At 35.1% G+C, this 14450-nt stretch overlaps 1 long non-coding RNA gene across 1 annotated transcript; it reads left to right on the top strand.

Moving 5' to 3' along the window:
• Positions 1-8029: 8029 nt before the first annotated feature.
• Positions 8030-13907, top strand: LOC112722476 (uncharacterized). Its single transcript, XR_003162712.3, has 3 exons — positions 8030-9099; positions 11154-11314; positions 13273-13907. It is a non-coding gene; the product is annotated as an uncharacterized lncRNA (long non-coding RNA).
• The last annotated feature ends 543 nt before the right edge of the window (positions 13908-14450 follow it).

The raw sequence follows: 14450 nt of genomic DNA, 5'->3' as shown, positions 1-14450 counted from the left end.
GTCGATTGGATGCAACTTCAGATTTTTTATGATGGGATCACTCCCACTTCAACGAACTTATTGGACTCTTCAGCTGGAGGATCCATGCATATAAAGACTACTGAAAAAGCCTTGGAATTAATTGAGATTTGGCTACAATAAGTATTTGTATTCCTCTGAAAGAACAATGAAGAGAGATGTGATAGAGTTAGATACTTTAGATACTATTTTGGCATAAAATAAGGCTATGTCTCAACAAATCAGTGCACTCACCAAGCAACTAGGGCATTTACAAGTCTCTGCAGTGGAAACCCAAAGCTTAACCTATGACATGAGTGGAGAAGGCCATCAAAGTGAAGTTTCTGAGCCATTCAATCATGATCAACCTCCTGTTGAACAAGTAAATTACATGGGCAACTTCTCTAGGTCACTACACAATAACCCATTTTCCAAAACTTACAACTCTGGCTGGGAAATCAAAACCAAAGAAACAATAACTTCAACAACTTCGACAACCTTCACCAACCACAAACACCTCCTACACAACCATCACAAAATTCACAAAAGGCCACCCCTCTTGAAAATGCCTTGGAGAAACTCACCGAATATATATTCACATTTATTTAATAAACCTCCAGTTTTATGCAAGAGACCAGAGCTAATTTTAAAAATCAAGAGGCCTCCATCAGAAACATGGAGGTGCAAGTTGGCCAACTTGCCAAGCAATTTGTTGAAAAATCCACAAATGCCTTTTCCAATGATACCAAACCCCAGAGAAGAATGTAAAGCTATTAATTTGAAAAGTAAAAAGGTGGTGGAAAAAGAAGCCACAAGAAATAACAAGCAATCTGAAGAAGCCATGGAGGATGCCAATCAACAAGAGGAACGAGTCACTAGAGCACTGGAGAAGGTAAAAGTGGAAGAGTACAAGCCCAAACCTCCATTCCCTCAAAAGTTTCAGAAAGAGACCAAGGACAAGCAATTCTCTAAGTTCTTGGAAGTGTTTCAAAAATTACAAATCAATATTTCTTTTTCTGAGGCATTGGAACAAATGCCTCTTTATGCCAAGTTCACGAAGGAGTTGATGGCAAAAAAGAGAAATTAGAAGAAGGATAAAATAGTAGTTTTCATAAAAGAATGTAGTGCAATAATCCAAAAGAACTTGTCCCAAAAGTTGAAAGATCCTAGGAGCTTCTTAATTCTTTGCACCATTGGTGAAATCACTATAGAAAGAGCTCTCTGTGACTTGGGAGCTAGTAATAATTTGATGCCTCTCTCTTTGATGAAAAAAATCAAATAGATGAAGTTAAGCCCACAAGAATATCTCTCCAATTAACGGATTATTCCATCAAATTTTCACACAGAGTAGTAGAAAACTTGTTGGTTAAAGTGGAAAAATTCATACTCACTACCAACTTTATTATTCTTGATATAGAGAAGGATACAAATGCCTCAATAATTTTAGAAAGACCATTCTTTTCCATTGGGAGAGCACTAATTGATGTTTAAAAAGGAGAGCTCACTATAAGAGTTCATGATAAGCACATTGTGTTCAATGTATTCAAAGCTATGTAATATCCTAGTGACTTAGAGGATTACATGACAATTGACTTAATTGATCCTTTGATACAAGAGACTTTAGAAGAGGAGGAGCCAAATTCCCTAGAGGATCCTGAAGAACGGAAGATTGACGGTTTAGAATTCAGAATAAATTCCCGTTGTAAGTATTGTTTCTGAACCAAGCAATCATCCTTTCTTACAAACGTTTTGGTTGTCACAAGTAACAAACCCAATAAAATTTATAAACTGAAGTATTCAAACCTCGGGTCGTCTTCTCAAGGAATTGCAGGGAGGTGTTCTTATTATTAGTTATAGAAAACAGTGTTTTGGGTTTTGAAAGGTTTGAACAAGGAAAATAAACTGTAGGAATTAATAAATTAATGTCTAATAAAATTCTTGGCAAGGTATGAAAATTCGGAAGTCCTATCCTAGTTATTCTTATGAGAGTTGAAGTTAATCTCACTTAGTTAACTTTTACGAAAGCAAGGGAAAGTCAAGTGAACTAATTAGTTAGATCCCCAAGTCCTAGCCAACTCCAAGGGAAAGACTAGAGTTAGTGGAATTCAATTCAATTAGCAGACATAACAATCAATAACGATAAGTTTGATAACTCAAGAGCCTCCAGTTAATCAATTAAAGCCGAGAATATAAAAAGCTAAATAAGAACCATAAATCTGAAATACCTCAATTCCATTAATAAAAGGATATTAATCCAAACATAAAGAGTTCATAAGCTAAATTGATAAAATAAATAAAAAGGACATTGAACCTGGAACTTGGAAGAAATTGTAAGTTGAAATAATAAAGTTGAAATAATAAGAAATCCTAATTCCTTTAAGAGGAATCCTAATCCTAAATCCTAAGAGAGAGGAGAGAACCTCTCTCTCTAAAAACTACATATAAATTATTAAAAGTGAATAATGGAAGGCATCTCATGAATGGATGTATTCCTCCACTTTATAGCCTCTAATCTGTGTTTTCTGGGCCGCAAACTGGGTCGAAAATAGCTCAGAAATCGCTGGAGAAGAAATCTGCCATGCTGATTTTCGTCACTGCGATGCGTCCGCGTGGAGCACGTGTTCGTGTCATTTAGCGTTAGGGCAACTATGGCATATTATATATCAAATCGAAGCCCTGGACGTTAGCTTTCCAATGCAACTAGAACCGCATCGTTTGGACCTCTGTAGCTCATGTTATGACCGTTTTAGAGCGAGAGGATCAGGCTGACAGCTTTGCAGTTCCTTCAACTTCTTGTATTCCTTCCACTTTTGCATGCTTCCTTTTCATCCTCCAAGCCATTCCTGCCCTGTAAATCCTAAAATTACTTAACACACATATCAAGGCATCGAATGGTAATAAGAGAGGGTTAAACATATAAAAGTTAAGACCAAAGAAGCATGTTTTCAATCATAGCACAAAATCAGGAAGGAAAAAGTAGAACCATGCAAATAGTATGAATAAGTGGGTAAAGAGTTGATAAAAACCACTCAATTGAGCATAAGATAAACCATAAAATAGTGGTTTATCAGAGCCCTATAAAGAAAGCCACGTGGGTGAAGAAGAAATTGTCCAGCACCACAAAATGAAGCAATTTTGGTCCCTGATAAGGAGGAAGGGACAGCAAAACTTGAATTGAAGCCCCTGCCTCCAGCCCACAAATGCATTTTTTGGTGATGACAACAATTTTCCAGTGATCATAAGTTCCTCTTTGAGCATATCTAAGGAAGTTGAATTGCTTAAAGTGCTAAGAGACTATAAAGTTGCCCTTGGATAGACCATCAAAAATCTTAAGGGAATAAACTCCAGTGTGTGTATGCATAAAATCCTTTTTGAAGATAGTTCTAAACCGGTGGTGCAAGCACAACAGAGGCTCAACCCAGTTATGAAAGAGATGGTTCAAAAATAAGTAATGAAGTTGTGGGAAGCAGGGGATAATTTACCCAATTTTTAACAATCCTTGGGTGAGCCCGGTTCAAGTTGTTCCCAAGAAATACAGAGTCACAATGATCACCAATGAAAAGAATAAACTCATTCCTATAAGAACCGTCACAAGATGGCGCATGTGCATTGACTACAGGAAGCTCAACACTGCCACTAGGAAAGATAACTTTTTCTTCCCTTTTATTGATCAGATGCTTGAGAGATTGGCGGGACATGCATTCTATTGTTTCTTGGATGGCTATTCGGGATATAATTAAATTTCAGTGGACCATGTGGATCAAGAGAAGACGCATTCACTTACCCGTTTGGTGTCTTTGCTTACCGCTGCATGCCTTTTGGGCTTTGCAATGCTCCCGCCACTTTTTAAAGGTGCATGCTTTCTATTTTTTCTGACATGGTTGAAAAATTTATTGAGGTATTTATGGATGATTTCTTTGTTTTTGGTGATTCCTTTGATGATTGCTTGCAACATCTATCCTTAGTTTTAAGAAGGTTCCAAGAGACAAACCTTATTTTAAATTGAAAAAAATATTTTTTTATGGTTACCGAAGGCATTGTTCTTAGCCACTGGATCTCAAACAAAGGCATAGAAGTCGACAAGGCCAAGGTGGAGATAAATGAGAAATTACCACCTCCTGTAAGTGTCAAAGCCATTAGAAGTTTTGATGTAGGATAAATGTCGGTTAAGAATTTTCACAAAAATAATCTCATTGCAAGTATAGATCCAAACTAACAATTAACCCTCAATCAAAGTTTAATTTGTTTGTCATAAGTACAAACCAATAAAAATCGAGAGTATTTAAACCTTGGGTCGTCTCTCAAGGAATTGCAGGGAAGTGTGCACATTATTTGTTATGGAGTGTATATTTTTGGGTTTTGGGTTTGATGAACAAGAAATGTAAATTGCAAGCAAGTAAAAGAACTCAAATGGTGAAAAGGTCTTCGCAAGGGTTAATGGTTAGGGATCTCTATCATTGCCACTAACCACAACATGATAATTATAAGGATCATTCCCACTTTATCATCCCCAAAATTAGAAGAAAGTCAAGTGAGCTTAATTGATCCTAGTCCATAAGTCCTAGCCACTCACTAATTAATTTAGTGACAACTAGAGTCAATGGAAACAAATTATCAATCACTTGGACATTAGTAACTCAAGGTTACCTAAGTTACCAACCCAAGTCAAGAACCCAAAAATCTACTCTAAAATCTAACCAAGCATTTTATCAAACACTTGAAAGGCATAATAGGAAAGCATGGTAAAATGACAAGAAATATAAAATCTAACAACTACTAATTACAAGAAAACAATAATAACAACTAAATTAAACAAGAAGAAACATAAAACATAAATTGCATTAAATGAAATTAAAATCAACAAAGAGTTTATAAACATAAAAATGACAAAATAAAGGAGATAGCAAGTAAACTAGGAAAGCAAAGAGGTAAGAACAATGAATTGCAAGGAAAACCAACATAAAATAAGAATTAAACCTAAATCTAAGGGAATTCTAATCTAAATCTAACATAATTCTAGAGAGAAGAGAGAGCTTCTCTCTCTAGAATATGACCTAAAGCATGTTACTACTCTACTCCTAATTGCCCTCCCTTGTTCTTTCTTGAGTTTGGCCTCAAATACTTCAGAATTGAGTTGGATTTGGACTTCCATGAGCTCGGAAATCTCCCCCAGCGTGTTGCCTTTAATGAGGTCACGTGCTGCTTGTCACGCGTACGCATGTGATGAAATAATGAAAAGGGGGACAAAATTACCCCAATGAGAAATACAATAATAATCAATGCATATGTAATGGAATTGAATTTGATGCATGAGTGTGTGTATATGTAAAAGTGAGATTATGGGTAGCTAAGCTTGATATTAGAATTGTATAGGTTGTGTATGTGTTAGGTGAGAGCTTAGGTTAATCAAAGATTCAAATGCAAGCTCACTTAGCCATATGTATATCCTTATCTTTACCCTTAGCCTCATTACAATCTTAAAACGACCTCATGAATTTTGCATATGTACATTAAATACTTGTTGATTGGTTAGATGAAGAACAAACTTTTGAAAGCATGATTAGAGGAGAATTGAGTGAATTGACCCTAAACACTTGAGTGACTAGAGTGCATACACATATCCGGTGAGGGTTCAATTACTCAATTCCTTAATTTCACCTATAATTATTGCTTATCTTGCAAGTTTGGTTAAATTCTTTTATATGACTCAATTCAATTGTGAATAGGATTTGGTTATAATTACTTTAGCCCTTGGTTATATATAGATGCTTTCTTGGAAATTGATTTCTTTGGACTAGTTAAATACATATAGATAGATTACATATAGATAGCTACATACATGTAGATAAATTGCATATAGTTAGCAGTTAGCACATTGAATAAATGTTGTTTCCCCTTCTTATCTTTCTTTGGTATAGCATGAGGACATGCTATTGTTTAAGTGTGGGGATGTGATGAATCCACATTTTCTGGTATTTATTTGCTCTATTTGGGTGAATTTCATTGACTTTTCTCACACTTATCCATTGAAATAGCATGCTTTTGTGAATTCTTTCCTAATTGTGCTTAATTGTGAAAAACATGATTTTCATGCTTAAATTACTCATTTTAATTCACTTTTCTCCCATTCAATGCCTTGATATATTTGTTTGAGTGATTTAAGATTTTAAAGGCAAGAATGACTTGAAGAAGTGGAAGTAAAGCATGCAAAGTGGAAGAATTCAAGAAATGAAGGATTTGTAAAGCTGCCAGTCCTGACCTCTCGGTACTAAATTGATCATAACTTGCGTTACAAAGGTCCAAATGAGGCGGTTCTAGCGGCATTGGAAAGCTAACATCCGGGGCTTCAAAATGATATACAATTTGCTATAGTGGACATAAGTTTAAGTGTGCGTATGCACAAGTCGGGATTCAGCATGTGTGCGTACGCACAAGTCCTGGCACGTGACCTCATTAATTGCAACTCGCTGGCAGTGATTTCTGGTCCCCCAAAACCCAATCCAACACATATCTAAAGCTATTTTAAGCCAAATTGAAGAAGGATGAAGGGGGAAGCAATTAGGTTTAGTTTTTTTACATGTTTTGTTTAGTTTTCTAGAGAGAGAAGCTCCCACTTCTCTCTAGAATTAGGATTTTTAGCTTTATTTTCTCTTTAATTTCTCTTTTTAATTCTTGTTTTATTGTAGTTTCATTTACATTTTCATGTTTTATTGCCTTTAATCTCTTAGTTTCCTTTGTTAATTTTGCTTTCATGCCACTTTAGTTCTTTGAACACACTTGTCACTTTTAATTTCATTTAATGCAATTTTGACGTTTTATATTTCTTTAATGATTATTTGAGTTGTTATTATCATTTTATTGCAATTGGTAGTTATAGAATTTATTTTTATTGCAATTTATGACATTTTTCTTTTTATGCATGTTAGGTATTTGATAAAATGTCTCTTCTAATTTTTGTATAGTTTTTCACATTCTTGACTTGGAATTGGATAATTAGGTGACCTTCAATCATAGATGTCCGTTCGATATTGTGATTAGGATTGTTAGTTGGTTTGGTTTCCACTAACGCTAATCTTTCACTAAGTTAATTAGTGAGTTGATTAGGACTTGTGGATTGAGATCAATTATGCCCTTTTGACTTATTCTTAATGTTAGGATAGACTAATTGGGATTAATTCTTAGCAATTATCATGTTTGTGGTCTATGATTATGATAGGAATCCTCAATTCCCCAATCCTTACCAAGAGTCCTTTTTGCCACTTGAATTCCATTTTTGATTTACTTGCTTTGAGCTTTAATTCTCTTGCATGTTTATTTAATTTCTTGCCTTTTAAATTTCTTGTCAATTGCCATCAAAACCCCCTTGCCCTCATAGCCAATAATTGAACATTTCATTGCAATTCCTAGGGAGAACGACCCGGGAGTTTGAATACTCTTGGTTATTTGCTTTGAATTGTGATATCTTTGATTTAAACTTTGATTGAGAGTTAATTGTTGGTCTAGACTATGCTTGCAACGAGATTCTATTTTTGTGAAATTCTAGATCAACATAAATTCTCACATCAACTTTTTGGCGTCGTTGCCGGGGATTGGAATGGTATTACATTGTTGGCTATTGTTAATATGTGAATTTGTGAATTGTTTGTTTTTGATTGGCTGCTTGTTTTTGCTTGTAAATATATCTCTTAGTTGTTAGCTTGTCTTAATAAATTTTTGTTTTCAAATGCTTATGTGAATAGTTAGTAATTTTATTTAAATTGTCTTTTTAACTTAAATTGCATGTTTAAAATTTTTAATTAAATTTTAAATGGTTAAAATAGTTTTGATAGACTTTTGTTTGTGCATATTACTAGTACATTGTCCCATGATTTTGATTTGAAAAATAAAATTTTAGATTAATTTTAAAATTAATGTGAATAATTGCATATTTTTGTTAATTTTTTATTTATATGCATATTAGAATGTTGGGTTAAATCTTTTTTGAAAAAAAAAAAAATCACTCTGTACATTCGCACATACCTAGTGCGAACGTACACTCTCATGCACACTTTCTGCTCACAACGTTGGCACAACATATGCATACGCACTGTTGCCCATTTTTCTGTCCGTGCGTACGCACGAATGAACATTAGTACGCACCCCCAATTCATCCCCTTCTGCTGGGAGCACCCGCAGAGTTGGTGCGTTCGCATCCCCCTACTCTTCCTTCCCTTCTCTTTTCCTATTCCCTGAGCCACCATAAGCCCTCCTCTTCTCCGTTTCGAGTTCTCCAACCACCAGAATCACCAGCGTCGAACCACCCGCCACCACAACCGCCGGCGACCGCCGTGCCCTTTCCCCTCTCTTCTCTCATCTCCTCTCTCATCCCTTTTCTGTTCCCCATTCCTGAATCTTCGCGGTACCCTAGTGCCGCCCAGAACCACCTTCCCTGTCTCACCTTCCGCCAGAGCCCCACCTTCCCCCTATCCGAACTCCGAACCCTAGCCTCGCCTCAGCCTCCAGTCATCACCACCGCAGCCGGCGTCTGTCACCCACAGCCGACACAGAGCCACCACATCTCTCTCTTTCTTCCTCTTCCCCTCACCACTGACCCATGGCCGAACCACCATCGCGAGCCGCCTCCAGCTCGCGTCTCTTCCCAGCCACCATAACCTCCATCGTCTTCACCATCATCATCACCTCAGCGCCGCCACAGCCACCTCCCTTCACCACAATCGCCGGCGATAACCCACATCGCCACGCCCCTTTCTCTTCCCCTTTCCCTCTTCTAGCTTCCACCGAGCCTAGTGCCATCGCGACGTTACCCTCGCGCCTCCTCTCCCGGCCGAACCACCACCGCGAACCACCGTAGCCTCCTCCATCGACGAGCCACGGCGACCCAACCCTCTTTCCTCCCAGACACGAGCTTCTTCCCCCTGTTGCTCTTCACTGCCTTCGAAGGCTAGAACAGGGTAAGGCCCCTGTTTCTTTGCTGCGCCCCTCCTCCGCTGCTGCCATTAGAGCAGCTCCACCACCAGGCCAGCTGAGTTGCTCCAGCCGTTCACTGACCATCATCAACCTTCTTCTTCCCTTCCCTTCCTCTGTTCCAATTCTGCTTCCCAGGTTCACGTTTTTCTTTAATTGAGTTCTGTTTCAATCATTAGTTTACTGCTAGTTAATTTTTTTAGCTTAATTTAGTTAGAAATGCATCTTTAGTTGATTAGGGTGTTAGAGAATCTGGCGTGGATAGTGGATTTAGGTTTGTTTTGATTAATAATGTTGTTTGGAATGTTGCTCTTTCATTGATTTGCCCTGTGCTGAATTGATTTGTTCATGCTACTGCATAGTTTTATTGCTGCTCTACTCTTGCTGAAGGCTGTTGTAAATTTCAATTGTGATTGCTGCTGAATTCCTATTTCAATTTGAACTTCATTGTTTGATTCAGTGATGCTTAGTTATTTAAATTCATGTTGAATACTTGTGATTGGTTGTTAAAATCAAAGAACAGAATGCTGCCCTGTTGTTAATTGTTGCTTTTTCTTGTTGGTGGCTGGTTTTTGAAACAAACGATTCCTAGATATGGCTGTTGCAGTGATGATGTTTTTGATAAATTTTTGAATTCGAGTTGCTCATTGCTGCTGGGTTGTTCATTTTACTGTTGTGGGTGCTGTATGATGGGCCATTGATTGCTGTTCTGCTGAGTGCTGCTATGCTTCTTGCTGGTTGGATTGGTTTTAATTGTTTTCTCATGTTTTCTTGCTGGAATTGGCTTATTTACTTACTTCTTATGAATTCATTATGATTTTTTGTGTTTTTAACTGTCAAAGAATTCATATGGAATTTGATTTTGATTGGTTGAATTGGAAAATAGGCCAATTTACTGCTGAAACTGAAATGCTGCCGGAATTTATCTTAATCTGTTTTCAATATTCATCTTTGATTCAATTAATTGATTGAGTTGGTATTTCATTGCTTTTGGTTTTCAACTGTTGTTAACTCAATTAAGTGACTATCCGGTTGATTGCTTCTTTGTTTTGGTTGTTGGATGTTGAGGTTTTTGCATTCACTACTCCGCTGCTATTCTATTTGGTTGCTCAATTAAGCTGCATTGTGTTGTTTGAACCAACAAGTTCTATTTGACGAATTTCTGTGTCAAAAGAGACCCTTGTTTGCTACATGATTTCTGATTGCCTCAAGAACTTCTTTGCAAGTTTTGGTCATGCTTCTAACATTCTTTGCTTGTTTGTAATGCTAATTTACTTCTATGCATTGAATAGTTCAAGTGAATTTTTTTTTTTTAAATTGACCATAAACTTGAATTTTTTTGAGATTTTAAACTTTTTTTGCATAAACTCACAAGATTGAAGGTTTTAAATCTAAGTGGCTGAATTGATTCATTTTATTTTTGCCTAACTTTCATTAAGTCACTTAGATCATGAGGTTTTCAATTCTTGTTTCAACTTGTGACTTTTATGCTTCATTGGAATTTGGTGTTTGAATGTTCCTTGAGTAACTTATTCTCAATAGTTTTAACTTGCCAACACCAAATTGCTTCAAATTATGCCAATTTACTTGTGATTGATATTTACTTGATTATGTGCTCTACACATACATGTGCATCACTTGTTTTGGCATTTTGAATTGTTGAGAAGTGAATACAAACTTGCTTGTTTTGAAACTTTTGAAACTTTTTGGAATTAAGGAACTTTTGACTATGCACCTAATTTTTGAATTTTTGCTTGTTTTCATTTCTTTAACTAATTTTTTTCCCTCCTTTTCACTTGATTTTCTACCTTTGTTTCCTTTTCAACTAATTTTTCTTTTTCTTTGCCTAACTTTTAACTTTGCTTGTCTTTTTCATCTAACTTTTCTTTTCACTTTCAATTAACCATTTTCCTTTTTACTAACATAACTTTTAACTTTTAACTTTCTTTTTACTTTTCAACTAACATTAACTTTTAACTTTTAACTGTTTTCTTTCTCGTTGTGCATAGTAACAATGCTCCTTCCTTCTTTTATTCTTTGATAAACAAGCAAGTTAGCTTTCCTCATGTCCTGAATTTGATTGGAAGTTGTTTGTGTTTGATTTAATTTGATTCTCATGTATGCTTCCATTCAAATTTTTATTATCTGTTCACTTCATATGCTGTTTTGTGACTTAGCTCTTTCGTTTTCAGCACCACCATCACTCTTGCAACCACTCTATGGCCTAACCCACCAGCTGAAGGTGGAGGTGACCCAGTGACGACTCTTTCCACTCCGCATGATCTTGAGCACCGAGGACGGTGCCACATCTTAAGTGTGGGGAGGTTGTGCAACTTCAACAAGCATATTTTGGGTGACAATCTTCATTTTCAAACACTTTTAGTGTAGTTTCTTTTTATGTTTTTTTTGTACTTTGTATATATTTTATCCTTTTGAGAAACTTTTTACTTAGTTTATTGCACTTTTTAATTTTGCTTGTACATAACTTAGTATTATATAGTAGTTATGCATATTTTGACATTTTGCTTTTAATTTTAGCTTTTACATATGCTTTTTGGTTCTTAGTCTTGATTGTGATTTGGGATGATGTGATAATTGCACCTAAGTTTGATTTCCTATACACTTGCTATTTTGGTTTGATTGAAATTAGGAATTTAACTTAGGATTTTTTACCTTTTCCATCCAATCACATTATATACATATAGAATAAATGCTAGTCAATTTAATGAAATTTTCAAGAAACTTACTTTTTATGAAGGGCATTGAAATTCAAATTGAATTGAGTTAAAATTTTTCATGGAAACTTGCATGATTTATACATTGTGGAATATGGTTTTTGAGTTAAAGAACATACAACTTGTGAGATTCTGAGCCTTATTGTGTGGTTACACCATTTGACCACTTATTTCATTTTTGTGTGTTGCTCTTCTCTATGATTGTAATCTTTGGTTTTTTAATTCTATATATCTATTGTTTAATGTATATTTATGCAATTATGTGATTGAGGCCATTATTTCTTTATAGCTCACTTAACCCAAATAGCCTACTATTTCATTCACCTTTGTTTGCCACTTTGAGCTTATGAATGTCCCCTTTTTGTTCTTTATTTTGCCACATCATTAACCTTGAGTGAAAAATAATGAAATGTCCTTTATTTGAATTTTGAGTAGCTTAAGCTAGTGAGAGTGTGTGATGTTTAAGTGTGGAAAAAATGTGAGAATTTTGGTTGATAAATAGATGTTTTATTCTTGTTGAAAAATTTTGGAAATTTGGGGTGCATACTCATGTAATATTATAGAAACCATATGCATTAATGTGTTGGTATATATATATTACGTTCTTGAAAAAAAAAAGAAATAAAAGAAAGAGGAAAAAAAAAGAAATAATGAAAAGAGGGACAAAATTACCCCAATGAGAAATTCAATAATAATCAATGCATATGTGATGGAATTGAATTTGATGCATGAGTTTATGTATATGTAAAAGTGAGATTATGGGTAGCTAAGCTTGATATTAGAATTGTATAGGTTGTGTATGTGTTAGGTGAGAGCTTAGGTTAATCAAAGATTCAAATGCAAGCTCACTTAGCCATATGTATATCTTTATCTTTACCCTTAGTCCCATTACAACCTTAAAAAGACCTCATGATTTTTGCATATGTACATTAAATACTTGTTGATTGGTTAGATGAAGAACAAACTTTTGAAAGCATGATTAGAGGAGAATTGAGTGAATTGACCCTAAACACTTGACTGACTAGAGTGCATACACATATCCGGTGAGGGTTCAATTACTTAATTCCATATTTTCACTTATAATTATTGCTTATCTTGCAAGTTTGGTTAAATTCTTTTATATGACTAAATTCAATTGTGAATAGGATTTGGTTATAATTGCTTTAGCCCTTGGTTGTATATAGATACTTTCTTGGAAATTGATTTCTTTGGACTAGTTAAATACATATAGATAGATTACATATAGATAGCTACATACATGTAGATAGATTGAATATAGTTAGCTACATTAAATAAATGTTGTTTCCCCTTCTTATCTTTCTTTGGTATAGCATGAGGACATGCTATTATTTAAGTGTGGGGATGTGATGAATCCACATTTTATGGTATTTATTTGCTCTATTTGGGTGGATTTCATTGACTTTTCTTGCACTTATCTATTGAAATAGCATGCTTTTGTGAATTCTTTTCTAATTGTGCTTAATTGTGAAAAATATATTTTTCATGCTTAAATTGCTAATTTTAATTCACTTTTCTCCCATTCAGTGTCTTGATATATTTGTTTGAGTGATTTAAGGTTTTGAAGGCAAGAATGACTTGAAGAAGTGGAAGTAAAGCATGCAAAGTGGAAAAATTCAAGAAATGAAGGATTTGTAAAGTTGTCAGTCCTGACCTCTCGATACTAAATTGATCATAACCTGAGTTACAGAGGTCCAAATAAGGCGGTTTCAGCGGCATTGGAAAGCTAACTTCCGGGGCTTCAAAATGATATACAATTTGCTATAGTGGACATAAGTTTAAGTGTGCGTACGCACAAGTCTTGGCACGTGACCTCATTAATTGCAACTCGCTGGCAGCGATTTTTGGGCCCACAAAACCCAATCCAACACATTTCTGAAGCTATTTCAAGCCAAATTGAAGAAGGATGAAGGGGAGAGCAATTAGGTTTAGTTTTGTACATGTTTTGTTTAGTTTTCTAGGGAGAGAAGCTCCCCTTTCCCTTTAGAATTAGGGTTTTTAGCTTTATTTTCTCTTTAATTTATTTCTTTAATTCTTGTTTTAATGTAGTTTCATTTACATTTTCATGTTTTATTGCCTTTAATCTCTTAGTTTCCTTTGTTAATGTTGCTTTCATGCCACTTTAGTTCTTTAAACACACTTGTCACTTTTAATTTCATTTAATGCAATTTTGACGTTTTTATGTTTCTTTAATGCTTATTTGAGTTGTTATTATCATTTTATTGCAATTGGTAGTTATAGAATTTATTTTTATTGCAATTTATGACATTTTTCTTTTTATGCATGTTAGGTATTTGATAAAATGTCTCTTCTAATTTTTATATAGTTTTTCACATTCTTGGCTTGGAATTGGATAATTAGGTGACCTTAAATCATAGATGTCCATTCGATGTTAGGATTGTTAGTTTGGTTTCCACTAACGCTAATCTTTCACTAAGTTAATTAGTGAGTTGATTAGGATTTGTGGATTGAGATCAATTATACCCTTTTGACTTATCCTCGATGTTAGGACAGACTAATTTGAATTAATTCTTAGCAATTATCATGTTTGTGGTCTATGATTATGATAGGAATCCTCAATTCCCCAATCCTTACCAAGAGTCCTTTTTGCCACTTGAATTCCATTTTTGATTTACTTGCTTTGAGCTTTAATTCTCTTGCATGCTTATTTAATTTCTTGCCTTTTAAATTTCTTGTCAATCGCCATCAAAACCCCTTTGCTCTCATAGCCAATAA

Source organism: Arachis hypogaea, chromosome 11, assembly GCF_003086295.3.
Source record: "Arachis hypogaea cultivar Tifrunner chromosome 11, arahy.Tifrunner.gnm2.J5K5, whole genome shotgun sequence".
NCBI classification, from domain to species: domain Eukaryota; kingdom Viridiplantae; phylum Streptophyta; class Magnoliopsida; order Fabales; family Fabaceae; genus Arachis; species Arachis hypogaea.
Note: the sequence above shows the minus strand (reverse complement) of the source record. Positions and strands in the feature narration are given on the sequence as shown.